Here is a 17,436-nt window from a genome sequence, read left to right on the forward strand (position 1 = left end):
AAAGTTGGGAGAGAATAATTGAAGTAAAAACACCCTTGTTACACAAGTTGTGTGCTTTCAGATGCTTGAATTGGATACCTCAATTGACGCTTCAAATTCAATTCAAGTATTTTAGTGAGAAAATACTTCATTCTCAAAAACTACGTTCTTTCAGAGGGAGCCGTTTCTGACAATGTTTTGTATTATAACATCCCTTACCAATATTCTGCCTTTTCATTGGTTTAGAGCAGGTCACATGATATGTCTTAGTTTTACTAGACGACGGCCGTGTGATAGTGCATCGGTTTGCCATGTGATAGTGCATCGGTTTGCCATGCGCTAGTCCGAAGACTATCACACGGCATGCAGTACCCAGACGTCTGTTGCGTGTACGAGGAGGATAAATTAAAAGTCTGTAACCATTTCGGATTACATGACACTACATGCAGCACAGTAAAAGTTTTTGCAATCTGTATTCGCGTCGTCCGTGGATTGTAGCTATCAGGTCTGTAACTTAATAATAATAGTACAGTATGTAGAAATGTTTGGGCTGTTATAAAACAAATATTGACTGCTTTTTTCGTGCAATGGTTAAAACTATGACTCCCGAGGTGATCCCCGAAGCGTTCTATTTTCCCAAGGCTACAACTATGACTACCTCGGTGATCCCCGGAGCGTTCTATTTTCCCTCGGCTTTGACTCGGGAAAATAGAACGCTCCGGGGATCACCTCGGGAGTCATAGTTTTAACCATAGCACTCGAAGCAGTCAATTTTTGTATACTATCAACAGCTCTCCAATGCTCATTACCAAGTAAGTTTTTGAGCCACCAGATATTTTGAGTAATTACCAACAGTGTCCAGTGCCTTTAAAGGAACATGACAGAATTGGTAAGAAAAAAAAACCTGTCTCAGATTACAGATTCACGATCTAATGATGATGATGGCAGAAAACATCTCTTGAAACATTTCTGTCTGAAATGTCATATTTGATGAGAAATAAATAAAATTTATCTCGCGTTTGGAGTTTATCACTCAGTGAGCTTTTAATTCACTTTTGTTTCGCATCATTGTCATGCAAAATATGTTACAATTTGTTCACTATTTCTCACAACCAAAATGGCTGATTGATCTCAAACTTCTACAGGTTTGTCTGTTGATGTATATGGTGGATTACATAAAGTGCTTAAACTGCCAGCAACTGTTTGTTAGCAAAAACCAATTCTGTAATGTTCCTTTCAATCTGGGCCTGAACGTTCTTTTTTGTATTTTGGGAGGGATTCAGCAGCCAATTTCAAGAAACGCTAGGATTAATCTTATTTCGAGTTAGGAGGAGTTGTCCTAACTTAGGATGGGTTCAATGCATTCTTATGTCTTTAGATACGGAACATAACTCATTCTGAGGGGTTAGATTAATCCTAATTCGAGTTAGGACAAGTTGTCCTAACTTAGGATGGGTTCAATGCATTATTATGTCTTTAGATACGGAACATAACTCATTCTGAGGGGTTAGATTAATCCTAATTCGAGTTAGGGCGAGTTGTCCTAACTTAGGATGGGTTCAATGCATTCTTATGTCTTTGGATACGGAACATAACTCATCTGAGGGGTTAGATTAATCCTAATTCGAGTTAGGACGAGTTGTCCTAACTTAGGATGGGTTCAATGCGTTCTTATGTCTTTAGATACGGAACATAACTCGTTCTGAGGGGTTAGATTAATCCTAATTCGAGTTAGGATGAGTTGTCCTAACTTAGGATGGGTTCAATGCGTTCTTATGTCTTTGGATACGGAACATAACTCATTCTGAGGGGTTAGATTAATCCTGATTCGAGTTAGGGCGAGTTGTCCTAACTTAGGATGGGTTCAATGCGTTCTTATGTCTTTAGATACGGAACATAACTCGTTCTGAGGGGTTAGATTAATCCTAATTCGAGTTAGGACGAGTTGTCCTAACTTAGGATGGGTTCAATGCGTTCTTATGTCTTTAGATACGGAACATAACTCGTTCTGAGGGGTTAGATTAATCCTAGTTCGAGTTAGGACGAGTTGTCCTAACTTAGGATGGGTTCAATGCGTTCTTATGTTTTTAGATACGGAACATAACTCGTTCTGAGGGGTTAGATTAATCCTAATTGGAGTTAGGATGAGTTGTCCTAACTTAGGATGGGTTCAATGCGTTCTTATTATGTCTTTGGATACGGAACATAACTCATTCTGAGAGGTTAGATTAATCCTAATTCGAGTTAGGACGAGTTGTCCTAACTTAGGATGGGTTGAATGCGGTCTTAATATGTCTTTGGATACGGAACATAACTCATTCTGAGGGGTTAGATTAATCCTAATTTGAGTTAGGACGAGTTGTCCTAACTTAGGATGGGTTCAATGCGTTCTTATGTCTTTGGATACAGAACATAACTCATTCTGAGGGGTTAGATTAATCCTAATTCGAGTTAGGACGAGTTATTCTAACTTAGGATGGGTTCAATGCGCTCTTATGTCTTTAGATACGGAACATAACTCGTTTTGAGGGGTTAGATTAATCCTAATTCGAGTTAGGACGAGTTGTCCTAACTTAAGATGGGTTCAATGCGTTCTTATGTCTTTAGATACGGAACATAACTCATTCTGAGGGGTTAGATTAATCCTAAGTTAGAACGAGTTTGGTGAAATCGACAGCAGGAGAATCTTGCAACAGAAATCATTTTGTCCATTTAAAATCATTAATTGTTCTGTAAAGTAAATCATTTTAATAATTTGCGTTTTTACCCAAACTCATTTTGTCTTATTCCATCCATTTTTTGCACAGACTGACTAGCTGTAAAGTAGTTGAATTGTAGATTTGACATTGCAGTTGATTATTGCTCATGTAGACTTGTTTGGTTGAATGCTATATCTGTCTCTTATTGTAATCCCAACTTTAGACATTGTCAATAAATCTAGATTGATATTGCAGTTGATTATTGCTCATGTAGACTTTTTTGGATGAATGCTACAACTGTCTCTTATTATACTCCCAACTTTAGACATTGCCAATAAATCTAGATTGATATTGCAGTTGATTATTGCTCATGTAGACTTGTTTGGATGAATGCTATATCTGTCTCTTATTGTAATCCCAACTTTAGACATTGTCAATAAATCTAGATTGATATTGCAGTTGATTATTGCTCATGTAGACTTGTTTAGATGAATGCTATATCTGTCTCTTATTGTAATCCCAACTTTAGACATTGTCAATAAATCTAGATTGATATTTCAGTTGATTATTGCTCATGTAGACTTGTTTAGATGAATTCTTTAACTGTCTCTTATTATACTCCCAACTTTAGACATTGCCAATAAATCTAGATTGATATTGCAGTTGATTATTGCTTATGTAGACTTGTTTAGATGAATGCTATATCTGTCTCTTATTGTAATCCCAACTTTAGACATTGTCAATAAATCTAGATTGATATCGCAGTTGATTATTGCTCATGAAGACTTGTTTAGATGAATGCTATATCTGTCTCTTACTATACTCCGACCTTTAGACATTGCCAATAAATCTAGATTGATATTGCAGTTGATTATTGCTCATGTAGACTTGTTTAGATGAATGCTATATCTGTCTCTTATTATACTCCCAACTTTAGACATTGCCAATAAATCTAGATTGATATTGCAGTTGATTATTGCTCATGTAGACTTGTTTGGATGAATGCTATATCTGTCTCTTATTGTAATCCCAACTTTAGACATTGTCAATAAATCTAGATTGATATTGCAGTTGATTATTGCTCATGTAGACTTGTTTAGATGAATGCTATATCTGTCTCTTATTGTAATCCCAACTTTAGACATTGTCAATAAATCTAGATTGATATTTCAGTTGATTATTGCTCATGTAGACTTGTTTAGATGAATTCTTTAACTGTCTCTTATTATACTCCCAACTTTAGACATTGCCAATAAATCTAGATTGATATTGCAGTTGATTATTGCTTATGTAGACTTGTTTAGATGAATGCTATATCTGTCTCTTATTGTAATCCCAACTTTAGACATTGTCAATAAATCTAGATTGATATCGCAGTTGATTATTGCTCATGTAGACTTGTTTAGATGAATGCTATATCTGTCTCTTACTATACTCCCAACTTTAGACATTGCCAATAAATCTAGATTGATATTGCAGTTGATTATTGCTCATGTAGACTTGTTTAGATGAATGCTATATCTGTCTCTTATTATACTCCCAACTTTAGACATTGCCAATAAATCTAGATTGATATTGCAGTTGATTATTGCTCATGAGACTTGTTTAGATGACTGCTATATCTGTCTCTTATTATACTCCCAACTTTTATACTCCCAACAGAGGTATTTTCCAATGTACAAACGTACAAACCTGGCCTGCGTGCATTGTGTACAAATCTTTCGGCATTTTATACAAACTGGAATGACTGGTACCGCTAAAAAAAAAAAAACTGATAAAATAGGAAGACCGCCAACAGAGGGCTAGATAGCTCAGTTGGTAGAGCACCGCCACATTAATCTGGAGGTCGTTGGTTTAAGTCCCACTCTATTCAATTTGTCTATTTTCAACCCCAATTCATTTTTAAAAGGTTCATAATTTCAGACATTGATCATAGGCTTGCTACATTATTTGATCTTGACAATAATAATAATAATAAAAATAATAATAATAATAATAATAATAATAATAATACAAAAAAAAAGAATGGACATTTTTATAGTGCTGATATTCGCCGCAAGCGGCGCTCATGGCACTTTTTTTTTAAATATATTTAAAAAAATAAAAATAATTTGTATGCAAGTCGCCAGACACACAAGGCCTGAAGGCCACTTCAAGGTGTGGGCTACAATTAGTTTTGTCCAGAGGCCGTTGCCACCTACTCCTAGGGCTGAAACAGGGTTACCCCTTTCACAGTCCATACGGATGTAGGCTTGGGTATTATCAGTCCGAAGCTTGTCCGGTAGAGCAGAAAGCACTACCTCCCCAATTTTATGTAGCAAGTGTCACCAACCGGGACTCGAGCCCACACTCTGCTGATCAAACAGCAGAGCTTGAATCCGGTGCTCTTAACCGCTCGGCCATGACACGCCAATATGGACAGAACAATAGTCTTTTTGTGATGATTCTGAATCAATAAGTTGTTTATATTTCAAGGTTCTATAATTAATAACAAGAAACTCAATAACTGTAAACACCTTCATGACGATTCTTTGTGCGTTATCTTGCAGCTCAATCTGGTTTATGGAACCAACAAGACCCGTCTTGGAAAGGACTCTGTGGATGACTTTGATTGTTGTTGCTTGACCCTACAGCCCTGCGCAAACCCAGTCTTAAGGTATGTATAGACCCTATTCACACAACGCGCAGCTCACATACACAGGCGTCTCCGGTCGACCCCCCTGACAAAACTTGCTTAGCAGATGAGTTTACCTGTCCTCCTGACCAAACTTGCTTAGCAGATCTGTCTCTCTACCAAAGCTTGCTGAGCAGATGAGTTTACCTGTCTCCCAACCAAAGCTTGCTGAGCAGATGAGTTTACTTGTCCACCTGACCAAACTTGCTTAGCAGATCTGTCTCTCAACCAAAGCTTGCTAAACAGATGAGTTTATCTGTCTCTCAACCAAAGCTTGCTAAGCAGATGAGTTTATCTGTATATCAACCAAAGCTTGCTTAGCAGATGGGTTTATCTGTCTCTCAATCAAAGCTTGCTAAGCAGATGAGTTTACCTGTCTCTCAACCAAAGCTTGCTAAGCAGATGAGTTTATCTGTGTTTCAACCAAAGCTTGCTAAGCAGATGAGTTTATCTGTTTCTAAACAAAAACTTGCTTAGCAGATAAGTTTATCTGTATATCAACCAAAGCTTGCTTAGCAGATTGGTTTATATGTCTCTCACCAAAAGCTTGCTAAGCAGATGAGTTTATCTGTACCCCTGACAAGCTTGCTTTGCAGATGAGTTTACCTATCTCCCAACACAGGCTTGCTTTGCAGATAATTTTACCTGTTTCCAAACCCAAGCTTGCATAGCAAATGATTTTACTTGTCCGCCTACCCAAATTTGCTTAGCAGATGAGTTCAACTGCCCCCCCCCCCCATCCCAAGATTGCCTAGCAGATGAGTTTACATGTCCCCAACAAAAGCTTAATTTGCTGATGCAGTTACCTGTCCCCAGAAAAACACATGTTTAGTTAGCAGATGAGTTTACTTGTCCCCTACCCAAGATTGCTTAGCAGATGTGTTTACCTGTCTCCCAACAAAAACTTGCTAAGTAGATAAGTTTATCTATCTGTCAACCCAAACTTGCTTATCAGATGTGGTTAACTGTATCTCACCCACAACTTGCTTAGTAGATGACTTTACCTGCCCCCCTACCCAAGATTGCTTAGCAGATGAGTTTACCTGTCCCTTACCAAAAGCTTGCTTAGCAGATAAGTTTTTCTGTCTGTCAACTTAATCTTGCTTAGATTATGAGTTTAACTGCCCCCTACCCAAACTTGCTAAGCAGATAAGTTAATCTGTCTCCAAACGCAAGCTTGCTCAGCAGATGAGTTTATACGTCTGCCAACACAAGCTTGCTTAGGAGATGAGTTTACCTGTCCCCTACCCAAAGATTGCTTAGCAGATTGAGTTTACCTGTCCCCCCTATCCAAGTGGGACCTTTTTCAACCTATTAGCATTACTAGCTACCAATGCAAGAAAATGCAGTCCCCATCTGCCAATTCGTTTTGACAGTTATGACTGGTCTTTGAAAATGTACCAATATTGTCCAGTGTCTTTGAGAATGTGGAGATACTCCAAGTGAGAAGACTGGTCTTTGACAATTGCCAATAATGTCCAGTGTCTTTAAGAAAGTTGAGATACACCAAGTGAGAAGACTGGTCTTTGACAAATGCCAATAATGTCCAGTGTCTTTAAGAAAGTTGAGATACACCAAGTGAGAAGACTGGTCTTTGACAATGTACCAATAGTGTCCATTGTCTTAAGAAAGTTGAGATACACCAAGTGAGAAGACTGGTCTTTGACAATTACCAATAGTGTCCAGTGTCTTTAAGAAAGTTGAGATACACCAAGTGAGAAGACTGATCTTTGACAATGTACCAATAGTGTCTAGTGTCTTTAAGAATGTTGAGATACACCAAGTGAGAGTGGTCTCTGACAATGTACTAATAGTGTCCAGTGTCTTTAAGATGATTGCAACTGTAGTCTTTGACATCATACCAATAGTGTCCAGTGTCTTTAAGAATGTTGAGATACACCAAGTGAGAGTGGTCTCTGACAATGTACTAATAGTGTCCAGTGTCTTTAAGATGATTGTAACTGTAGTTTTTGACATCATACCAATAGTGTCCAGTGTCTTTAAGAATGTTGGGATACACCAAGTGAGAAGACTGGTCTCTGACTATGTACCAATAGTGTCCAGTGTCTTTAAGAATGATGAGATTATTATTATTATTTTTATTCAATGGTTTATTAAAATTCTATTCAATTCGCTGCCAGCAGCAGAATTACATGAACAGTTACATAGTTAAAAATTTGGAGTAAAACATTACATTTCTATTTAAAATTACCTAAATCTTACACAGAAAAACTGAGAGGGAGAAGTACTGTACACTCCTATAGGGAGGAGAACAGTAATTTAAAATTAATTAATTAAACATATGAGTAAAACATTACAATCAAAATTAAAATGGCATATAAACTATAACACTCTAAAACGGAGATTATTTAGAAAACAGTTCACTCTCAATGGGAGGGATTTAAAGTCAATCGAAAGGACCGCAGTCAGGGACCAATCCACTTCATGCATCAAAATAAAACAGTGGCACTGAAAAATTAAATGTTTACCCCTAAATCAAAAATGGACCGGTCTCCAACTGCAATCCCCCAGACCAATCTTTTAATAAAAGCATGGCAAGAATATCAACACAAACATCAACCTCCAAAAGATTTCACGTAGGGAGTAACAAAAACAAATGCTAACAAAACAATAGGCCAATTTGAAGTAAACAAAAAACAAAAAGCTGATTAAGACAATCAATTAAAATCAAACATGGCACGAAAACATAAATAGATACAAAATAAACTGGATATGCTGGGCAAGCAATGGGAAATATCAATAAAAATAACGGAACACAACTGAGAGAAAAAAAAGGTTTAGTGACTATCATTCCACTTCTTAGTCATGTACATAAGAGGGCTTGTTTGGCATCGCTTGGTCTTGCAGATGGGTAGAGAGAATTTATTCTGATTTCTAAGATTCCTATGGTGGACATCCTTTCTTTTTGGTGGGAGCCAACTACTAAACTTGTCTGATGAAACGAGCGATTGAAAGAAATCCTTACACAGCTGTTCTCTTCTTTCTGACAAAGTATTGAGATTACACTGGACAAGAGCATTTTCATAGCTCAAGTACTCTCTGCCCATCATTATCTTACAGGCTCTACGTTGGATTTTTTCTAGCATGGCACTTTCCCCAGAAGTGAGGCCTGGGTGCCAAGCAGGGGCAGCATACTCAGTAATGGGTCTGACATAACCTTTAAAGATGGTATTGAGGTCAAATAATGACATTTTGAAATGTTTTAATGTCTTTATGAGATGGAGTCGGCCATTTGCTTTCTAAAGAATGTCTTTGACGTGAGTATCCCATTTCAAGTTCTTGGTCACTTGCAGTCCGAGGATCTTGACGGTTTCAACTTGTTGATGTGGGACACCATTGATAGTGAGTGGAAGTTGTGTTGGGGGGTTCTTAGCAAAAGTGACTTCCATAGAAGCACACTTACTAGCATTCAGTTTCATGTTATTGTTGTTAACCCACTCATCAAGATTATCAAGTTCATGCTGCATTCTCGATGGAGTGTTACGATTGCTTTGCCCAACCAGTGTTAGGTCGTCGACATACTTTAGCGCTGTAGTCTGGGTGTTGTTTGCTGCATCGTTGACAAGTGCTAGAAATGCAAGGGGGCCAAGACATGTTCCTTGCGGGACTCCACCTTTGAGTGTTTTCCAGTCGCTGGTTTCCCCATGGTATCGGACACACTGATCTCTAGAGCTCAGAAAACTAGCTATCGTTGTTATTATTTAAGGGCGAGCACCTAATTCTATGAGCTTGTTGATAAGTATGGTGTGGTCAACACAGTCAAATGCTTTGCTGAAGTCTGTTATGACAACTGTGCTAACGTTGCTTGGGTGGTCACCGTATTTATGAAGTGTGTCCAACAACTTTACCAGGTAGTGCAATGTTGATGCTCCTTTGCGATTTCCGTACTGGTTCGGATCTATCTTACTCTGAATGTCATCCAGTAACTAGGAAGCGACAAAGCCTTCCGCAACCTTAGCGAAATGGTCGGTCATTGATATGGGTCTTAGTTTGTCCCAGGTAGCTGGTTTGGTTTTGGGTACTGGGACTACGATAGCTTTCTTCCATGGTGTGGGACAACTCCATCCTTGTTAGACTGATTTAATATATCTGTCAGAGGATCGCTAAGTTCACAGGCAAACTCCCGTGCTATTCTGGCAGAGATGCCATCTGGTCCACTAGATTTCCCCAACTTTATCTTCTTGAGTGCTGCATAGACCTGGTAGTTGTGTACCAAAGGGGCCGGAAGAGGGTCAGGGCAGTACGCAGCTAATTCGTAGGTGGAGAGTGGCTTGAGGTGATAAGACGGAGCAAAACTGGTCGTTGATGCTATTTGCCACATCTTTATGGTTACCTGCATTAACACCTGGAGGAGGGTTGATGGTTGTATCTTTCTTGTCCATTGTCATGATTTTGATGTGTTTGTACCATTCACCTGGATTTGATTTCTTGTGTTGCTGTACTCGATTCTTTTAGTAGTGTTTCTTGTTTTGTTTAATTGTTCGGCATACCTTATTACGAAGCTGTTTCCATTTTGAAGAGCGGAGTTCGGTGTGGAATAGTTGCTGTCTTTGGAGGATGAGGCTTTTTGTGTATGGAGTTATCCATGCTTTATCCTTTGAGTGGACCTTGATTGTCTTTGTCGGGAAGTGAGTGTTAATTGCCTCCTGCAGAATAGCATAAAATGCTGTGCATTTATCTGTAGCACTTGATTTGCTGTAAACCTCCTCTCAGTCACGGTTAGCAATCCATGAACCAAAGTCACGGATTGATGAGTCCTTCATGGGTCGGACGACTCGGGAGAATGTTGTGTTACCAGAAGGTCTTTGTTTTGGAGTCCAGAGAACAGTCGAGTGATCACTTGCTCCAAGTGGAGAGCAGGTAGCCGGGGTATGATAATGCTTGAAAACATTTGTAATTATCTTATCGAGAACTACTCCATTGCGAGTCTGGTCCTTGACCATTTGGTTAAATTCAGTTCCTGAGCATAGTTCTCTTAAATCAAGAGTCGGTTAGTATCACCCAAAATAGTGATACCTGGGTGGGGATGGTGTAATTGGATGAAGTCAATACCATCCAATAGATGATCCATCAGGTCTCGCTCAAAGGGATTGCCAGGTGGTGAGTACACTGCAGCATAAAAGAGCACAGGCGTTTCTCGGGGTAGACGGTTGAGTCTCACTTTCATCCATACAACTTCAAGATGGTTGGGAACCTTGATGTCAACAGACTGGGGGTAGAGGTTGTCCCGCACATACAATGCCACTCCTCCACCATGTTACTGAATCCTCGACTTTGTTGCAAGGGTAAATCCATCAATTTCAAACAATTCAATTGGTGTGCTAGAGCTGAACCAAGTTTCCGATATGGCAGCTATGTCTATGTTGTGTAAACAAGCTAGGTCCTTTAAACCGACAACGCATACAACACAGTGCAGCTAACTTAAGAACCATTGTAAACATGAATTGCAGTCAAGGGACAAAGGAGTTGTTGTAGCATTGTGTCCAAGGAGATCCTCCCGCCGACGACTTAATAAAAACTTAGGGTACATGGGTTGGGATGGGTCAGACAGGATCATGTTCACCTTAGTATCTTGGTCATAATAAAGTGCCTCTGGGCTGTGTAGTTCGGCTCTGGTTGATTTTCTAGCTTGCTTTTATTTGATATACACTGTATCTATCAAACAATGTTTGCTTTTCTCAACTCAAGTCAATCCTAAAAAATGTTCAAACGTCACAGCATTGGTTGTGATCAATACAAGGTTTCTATTGGTAGTCAAACTGTATGTCATGAAATTGAATGGTTCTTGCTATTTCAGGGGTATAAATGAGTACCTGGGATGGTTTAAAAAAGCCTTCTGAGCACCACAGCAGCTCAGACTATATACTCCCAAAGGGAGCTGAGAAAAAGCCTTCTGAGCACCACAGCAGCTCAGACTGTATACTCCCAAAGGGAGCTGAGAAAAAGCCTTCTGAGCGCCACAGCAGCTCAGACTGTATACTCCCAAAGGGAGCTGAGAAAAAGCCTTCTGAGCACCACTGCAGCTCAGACTGTATACTCCCAAAGGGAGCTGAGAAAAAGCCTTCTGTGCACCACAGCAGCTCAGACTGTATACTCCCAAAGGGAGCTGAGAAAAAGCCTTCTGAGCACCACAGCAGCTCAGACTGTATACTCCCAAAGGGAGCTGAGAAAAAGCCTTCTGAGCATCACAGCAGCTCAGACTGTATACTCCCAAAGGGAGCTGAGAAAAAGCCTTCTGAGCACCACAGCAGCTCAGACTGTATACTCCCAAAGGGAGCTGAGAAAAAGCCTTCTGAGCATCACAGCAGCTCAGACTGTATACTCCCAAAGGGAGCTGAGAAAAAGCCTTCTGAGCACCACAGCAGCTCAGACTGTATACTCCCAAAGGGAGCTGAGAAAAAGCCTTCTGAGCGCCACAGCAGCTCAGACTGTATACTCCCAAAGGGAGCTGAGAAAAAGCCTTCTGAGCACCACATCAGCCCAGACTGTATACTCCCAAAGGGAGCTGAGAAAAAGCCTTTTGAGTACCACAGCAGCTCAGACTGTATACTCCCAAAGGGAGCTGAGAAAAAGCCTTCTGAGCACCACAACAGCTCAGACTGTATACTCCCAAAGGGAGCTGAGAAAAAGCCTTCTGAGCACCACAGCAGCTCAGACTGTATACTCCCAAAGGGAGCTGAGAAAAAGCCTTCTGAGCACCACAGCAGCTCAGACTGTATACTCCCAAAGGGAGCTGAGAAAAAGCCTTCTGAGCATCACAGCAGCTCAGACTGTATACTCCCAAAGGGAGCTGAGAAAAAGCCTTCTGAGCACCACAGCAGCTCAGACTGTATACTCCCAAAGGGAGCTGAGAAAAAGCCTTCTGAGCACCACAGCAGCTCAGACTGTATACTCCCAAAGGGAGCTGAGAAAAAGCCTTCTGAGCGCCACAGCAGCTCAGACTGTATACTCCCAAAGGGAGCTGAGAAAAAGCCTTCTGAGCACCACATCAGCCCAGACTGTATACTCCCAAAGGGAGCTGAGAAAAAGCCTTTTGAGTACCACAGCAGCTCAGACTGTATACTCCCAAAGGGAGCTGAGAAAAAGCCTTCTGAGCATCACAGCAGCTCAGACTGTATACTCCCAAAGGGAGCTGAGAAAAAGCCTTCTGAGCACCACAGCAGCTCAGACTGTATACTCCCAAAGGGAGCTGAGAAAAAGCCTTCTGAGCACCACAGCAGCTCAGACTGTATACTCCCAAAGGGAGCTGAGAAAAAGCCTTCTGAGCGCCACAGCAGCTCAGACTGTATACTCCCAAAGGGAGCTGAGAAAAAGCCTTCTGAGCACCACATCAGCCCAGACTGTATACTCCCAAAGGGAGCTGAGAAAAAGCCTTTTGAGTACCACAGCAGCTCAGACTGTATACTCCCAAAGGGAGCTGAGAAAAAGCCTTCTGAGCACCACATCAGCCCAGACTGTATACTCCCAAAGGGAGCTGAGAAAAAGCCTTTTGAGTACCACAGCAGCTCAGACTGTATACTCCCAAAGGGAGCTGAGAAAAAGCCTTCTGAGCACCACAACAGCTCAGACTGTATACTCCCAAAGGGAGCTGAGAAAAAGCCTTCTGAGCACCACAGCAGCTCAGACTGTATACTCCCAAAGGGAGCTGAGAAAAAGCCTTCTGAGCACCACAGCAGCTCAGACTGTATACTCCCAAAGGGAGCTGAGAAAAAGCCTTCTGAGCATCACAGCAGCTCAGACTGTATACTCCCAAAGGGAGCTGAGAAAAAGCCTTCTGAGCACCACAGCAGCTCAGACTGTATACTCCCAAAGGGAGCTGAGAAAAAGCCTTCTGAGCACCACAGCAGCTCAGACTGTATACTCCCAAAGGGAGCTGAGAAAAAGCCTTCTGAGCGCCACAGCAGCTCAGACTGTATACTCCCAAAGGGAGCTGAGAAAAAGCCTTCTGAGCACCACATCAGCCCAGACTGTATACTCCCAAAGGGAGCTGAGAAAAAGCCTTTTGAGTACCACAGCAGCTCAGACTGTATACTCCCAAAGGGAGCTGAGAAAAAGCCTTCTGAGCATCACAGCAGCTCAGACTGTATACTCCCAAAGGGAGCTGAGAAAAAGCCTTCTGAGCACCACAGCAGCTCAGACTGTATACTCCCAAAGGGAGCTGAGAAAAAGCCTTCTGAGCACCACAGCAGCTCAGACTGTATACTCCCAAAGGGAGCTGAGAAAAAGCCTTCTGAGCGCCACAGCAGCTCAGACTGTATACTCCCAAAGGGAGCTGAGAAAAAGCCTTCTGAGCACCACATCAGCCCAGACTGTATACTCCCAAAGGGAGCTGAGAAAAAGCCTTTTGAGTACCACAGCAGCTCAGACTGTATACTCCCAAAGGGAGCTGAGAAAAAGCCTTCTGAGCACCACAACAGCTCAGACTGTATACTCCCAAAGGGAGCTGAGAAAAAGCCTTCTGAGCACCACAACAGCTCAGACTGTATACTCCCAAAGGGAGCTGAGAAAAAGCCTTCTGAGCGCCACAGCAGCTCAGACTGTATACTCCCAAAGGGAGCTGAGAAAAAGCCTTCTGAGCACCACAACAGCTCAGACTGTATACTCCCAAAGGGAGCTGAGAAAAAGCCTTCTGAGCACCACAACAGCTCAGACTGTATACTCCCAAAGGGAGCTGAGAAAAAGCATTCTGAGCGCCACAGCAGCTCAGACTGTATACTCCCAAAGGGAGCTGAGAAAGATTAAATGAATACTATTGGAACAATGACCAGGCCATTAATATGAAGTACATTGAGATGGTGTTGTGAAATGCGCTTTATAACACCTTGCTATTATATCTAGTATTATTCAACATTAATTCACTGAACCTCTTCTTGTTATTTCCAGGTCGGGTTTTAGCCGAGAAACATTTCCGATCTAAATTTGCTCCGATCAGCGTCGCAGTTGCTCAGTTCTGTGTCCAGAAGTTGCACATCAAGGTTGTACCTGCCGTTTGAATCTTCCTGGATGCAAAGGAGAAAGTATGGTAAGGACATTTTGGTTATTCTTCTTTCTAAAGACAGTCTCTTGAGGTTGACTAAAGCAAGTTAGTTGAAACAATGAGACAGATTGAAAACTCACTCCGCATTATTAAAGTTAATAACTATCTACTAAAAGTTAAAGTAGTAGTCCCGGCTGAATTTCTAGCTTCTGCCCAGCTAGTAGAACTAAGAAGTCTCCCAAGTTTTGAGAATCTACTTTGGGGTAGTAGAATATAAAACAAGAGTTGAAAATATGGTTTGGTTCGGCATTTGAGACTTCTCAGCCTCCTTCCAGATCTTATCTCAGGAATATCATTTCTGTAATGGAAACATTTCTGTAACGGATCAGTATTGCTTGTAAACAAGGAACTTAATGAACAATGACTTGTTTTTATCCCTTTGTGGTTGTTGGTTTTGAGAACTTGGAAAATCAAAATGGCTTTAGGATTTTTGGTTTTGAGGACTTGGGAAATCAAAACGACTTTAGGATTGTTGGTTTTGAGGACTTGGGAAATCAAAACGACTTTAGGATTGTTGGTTTTGAGGACTTGGGAAATCAAAACGACTTAAGGATTGTTGGTTTTGAGGACTTGGGAAATCAAAACGACTCTAGGATTGTTGGTTATGAGGACTTGGGAAATCAAAACGAATCAGGATTGTTGGTTTTGAGAACTTGGGAAATCAAAACGAATCAGGATTGTTGGTTTTGAGAACTTGGAAAATCAAAATGGCTTTAGGATTTTTGGTTTTGAGGACTTGGGAAATCAAAACGACTTTAGGATTGTTGGTTTTGAGGACTTGGGAAATCAAAACGACTTCAGGATTGTTGGTTTTGAGGACTCTGAAGTTCATTGTCAACACACTGTAGCCTACTACAGTACGTTGTACATTCACTGTGTATTGTTGTACACTCATGGAGTTGTTTACACCATGTACACTGCCAAGTTCATTGTTAAAACAGCCCAGACAACTGTTCAACACATAGACGTGCAGTATCGCTAGCTCCATGACCTTTGACACTGAAGTTCGTTGTCAACATACAGTACTGCAGTACGTTGTATGTTGTATAGGTATATTAATCCAGCAACTGTGGACACACCCCGCACAGTACAAAGTACAAACTTGCTACGTAGGTGTTTGTGTGACTGTATTTGTTGGTGGTGTTTTTGTGACTGTATTTGTTGCGACATAATCCTACATTCTACCAGGAAATAAGAGACTGTTGTAAACTCAGTGAACATCCTGACAGGATTGCAGACGTATCTTGGACATCTTTTTGAACAGTACTAAGTGCTTAGGTGAGTACAGATCACAAACTGATTCAACTTTGCTAAAATACTCTGGCAGCTTATTTAAAACAGGCCTAAGATTGTATACAAATACCACTTAATTTGTGCAGTGTATAATTTGTTTGTAATTTGCAGCCTAGATGATAATGATTTTATCTTTGGTTTACATTTAAAAGTTTTGTACAATTAACACGACTGCATGGTTTCTCAAATCACTCATGGTAGAAATCTGTTTCCTAGCTCCATGATTGACTCAGATTAGAATGAATTTACCGTTCAATGCAATGGAAGTAATGGCTGGTTATTAAGGGTCATTCTTCTCAATTGGTTGCAACATTTTCTAAGACTTGAATTCAGTGTTATGAACAAAAAGAGACGATATCCCAATAATTAAATAATCAACAGCAATTTCCCATGCAAAGGACTTGTCTCATTTATTGTTCATGTTTTTACCTTTAAGGGAAGGTATTGTTTGATTATCAATCTTAAAGGTAGTGGTGATCAAAACTTGTTTGACATCTTTGGCATTAATAGGCCCTACTTCAGACATTTTTTATCTTTGTTGATTTAAAGGACTTGGGATGCGACTCAACCAATACGCCTCTCTTAATACTTAAATGCATGACGTCATAATTCTTACCCAAAATGAGGCTATGGGCGCACTTCCCCCATCACTTGCAGTGGCTGCGCACATCGCCTCGTTTTGAGTTAGCATTGTGACGTACCTCATGCATAAATATTAAGAGACGCGTATAGACTTTGAAAATCAATATATTGCCTGTTGCCATAGTAACATGCCAATTAGTGTTTAGGTCATTCTTTGCATATCTGGGGTCTTAAAGGTTCTGTGTATTTTTTGTAGGTCCAACGACACAATGTCCACAGATCTACATTAAACTTACACGGTTTAAAGCTAATGATGGTAGAAAGCTCCCCTTAAAATAGTTCTTGCTGAGAATTTGTAGTTTCTGAGAAATTAGAAGAAAATTAATCACAAACAAATTATTTTCAGTTCTGCTTATTTCCAGCAAAATTCAAGAATATTGTAAATGCTTGCACTTTAGTGTTCACAGCTATTTAATCAGAAAGACTCAATTTCACTAGTTCATATTATTATATTTGGTGTCCCCAATATTCAGTGCTGAACCAATGAGTCCCAAATCCCATTGGTATTAAATTATTTGTAAACTGACTAAATAGATGCTTATGGTTGTTTCAAAGCTGATTGAAAATTGCTACATCAAAGAAATCTTCATGTTCACTTAGAATGTTTTAACATTCTAAGTGAACATGAAGATTTGACATTGAATGATGAAATATTAAAATGTTTTATTACATTCCCATTTGTACAATACATGGTTCAAATTGATGTAGAATAGCAAGAGCCGTTCAAACAAACTGAATGTTATTTTTTTTGATTTGGGGTTTGAACAAAGACAAATTTAGGCCTACTCAGAGTGGGACTTGAACCAACGACCCCTGGAGTGCGTTTTGGCGACCCCAACCAAAAACTGTTTCTGATGTCACAACCAAAACGGTAACCGAGCTCACAACTCGGTTGACGTTCAGTCTGAACAGCAGAACCAACGACCAACAACCGAAACGGTTTTTGGTTGGGGTCGCCAAAACGCACTCCTGGATATATGTCCTGGCGCTCTACCAACTATAGCTGACTGGCTATGAGCTGACTGGCTATGAGCTGACTGGCTATGAGCTGACTGGCTATGAGCTGACTGGCTATGAGCTGACTGGCTATG

At 40.5% G+C, this 17,436-nt stretch overlaps 2 protein-coding genes across 4 annotated transcripts in view; both read left to right on the forward strand.

The window, feature by feature from the left end:
* The window catches only part of LOC139938775 (E3 ubiquitin-protein ligase TRIM33-like), a 106,166-nt gene that overhangs the window by 8,922 nt on the left and 79,808 nt on the right, over positions 1-17,436 (forward strand). For 2 of the 3 annotated variants that reach the window (XR_011786201.1, XR_011786202.1), the window contains exons 4-5: positions 5,228-5,334; positions 14,257-14,395. The exons of the other annotated variant lie outside the window; for it this stretch is intronic. The gene's annotated coding sequence lies outside the window, so the exon portion shown is untranslated. The remainder of the gene's footprint in view (positions 1-5,227; positions 5,335-14,256; positions 14,396-17,436) is intronic. 3 annotated transcript variants of the gene reach the window in all.
* LOC139938774 (E3 ubiquitin-protein ligase TRIM33-like) overlaps positions 1-17,436 on the forward strand; it is a 34,743-nt gene that overhangs the window by 8,918 nt on the left and 8,389 nt on the right. The window contains exon 2 of the mRNA XM_071934397.1: positions 15,524-15,688. The gene's annotated coding sequence lies outside the window, so the exon portion shown is untranslated. The remainder of the gene's footprint in view (positions 1-15,523; positions 15,689-17,436) is intronic.

Source organism: Asterias amurensis, chromosome 6, assembly GCF_032118995.1.
Source record: "Asterias amurensis chromosome 6, ASM3211899v1".
Lineage (NCBI taxonomy): Eukaryota > Metazoa > Echinodermata > Asteroidea > Forcipulatida > Asteriidae > Asterias > Asterias amurensis.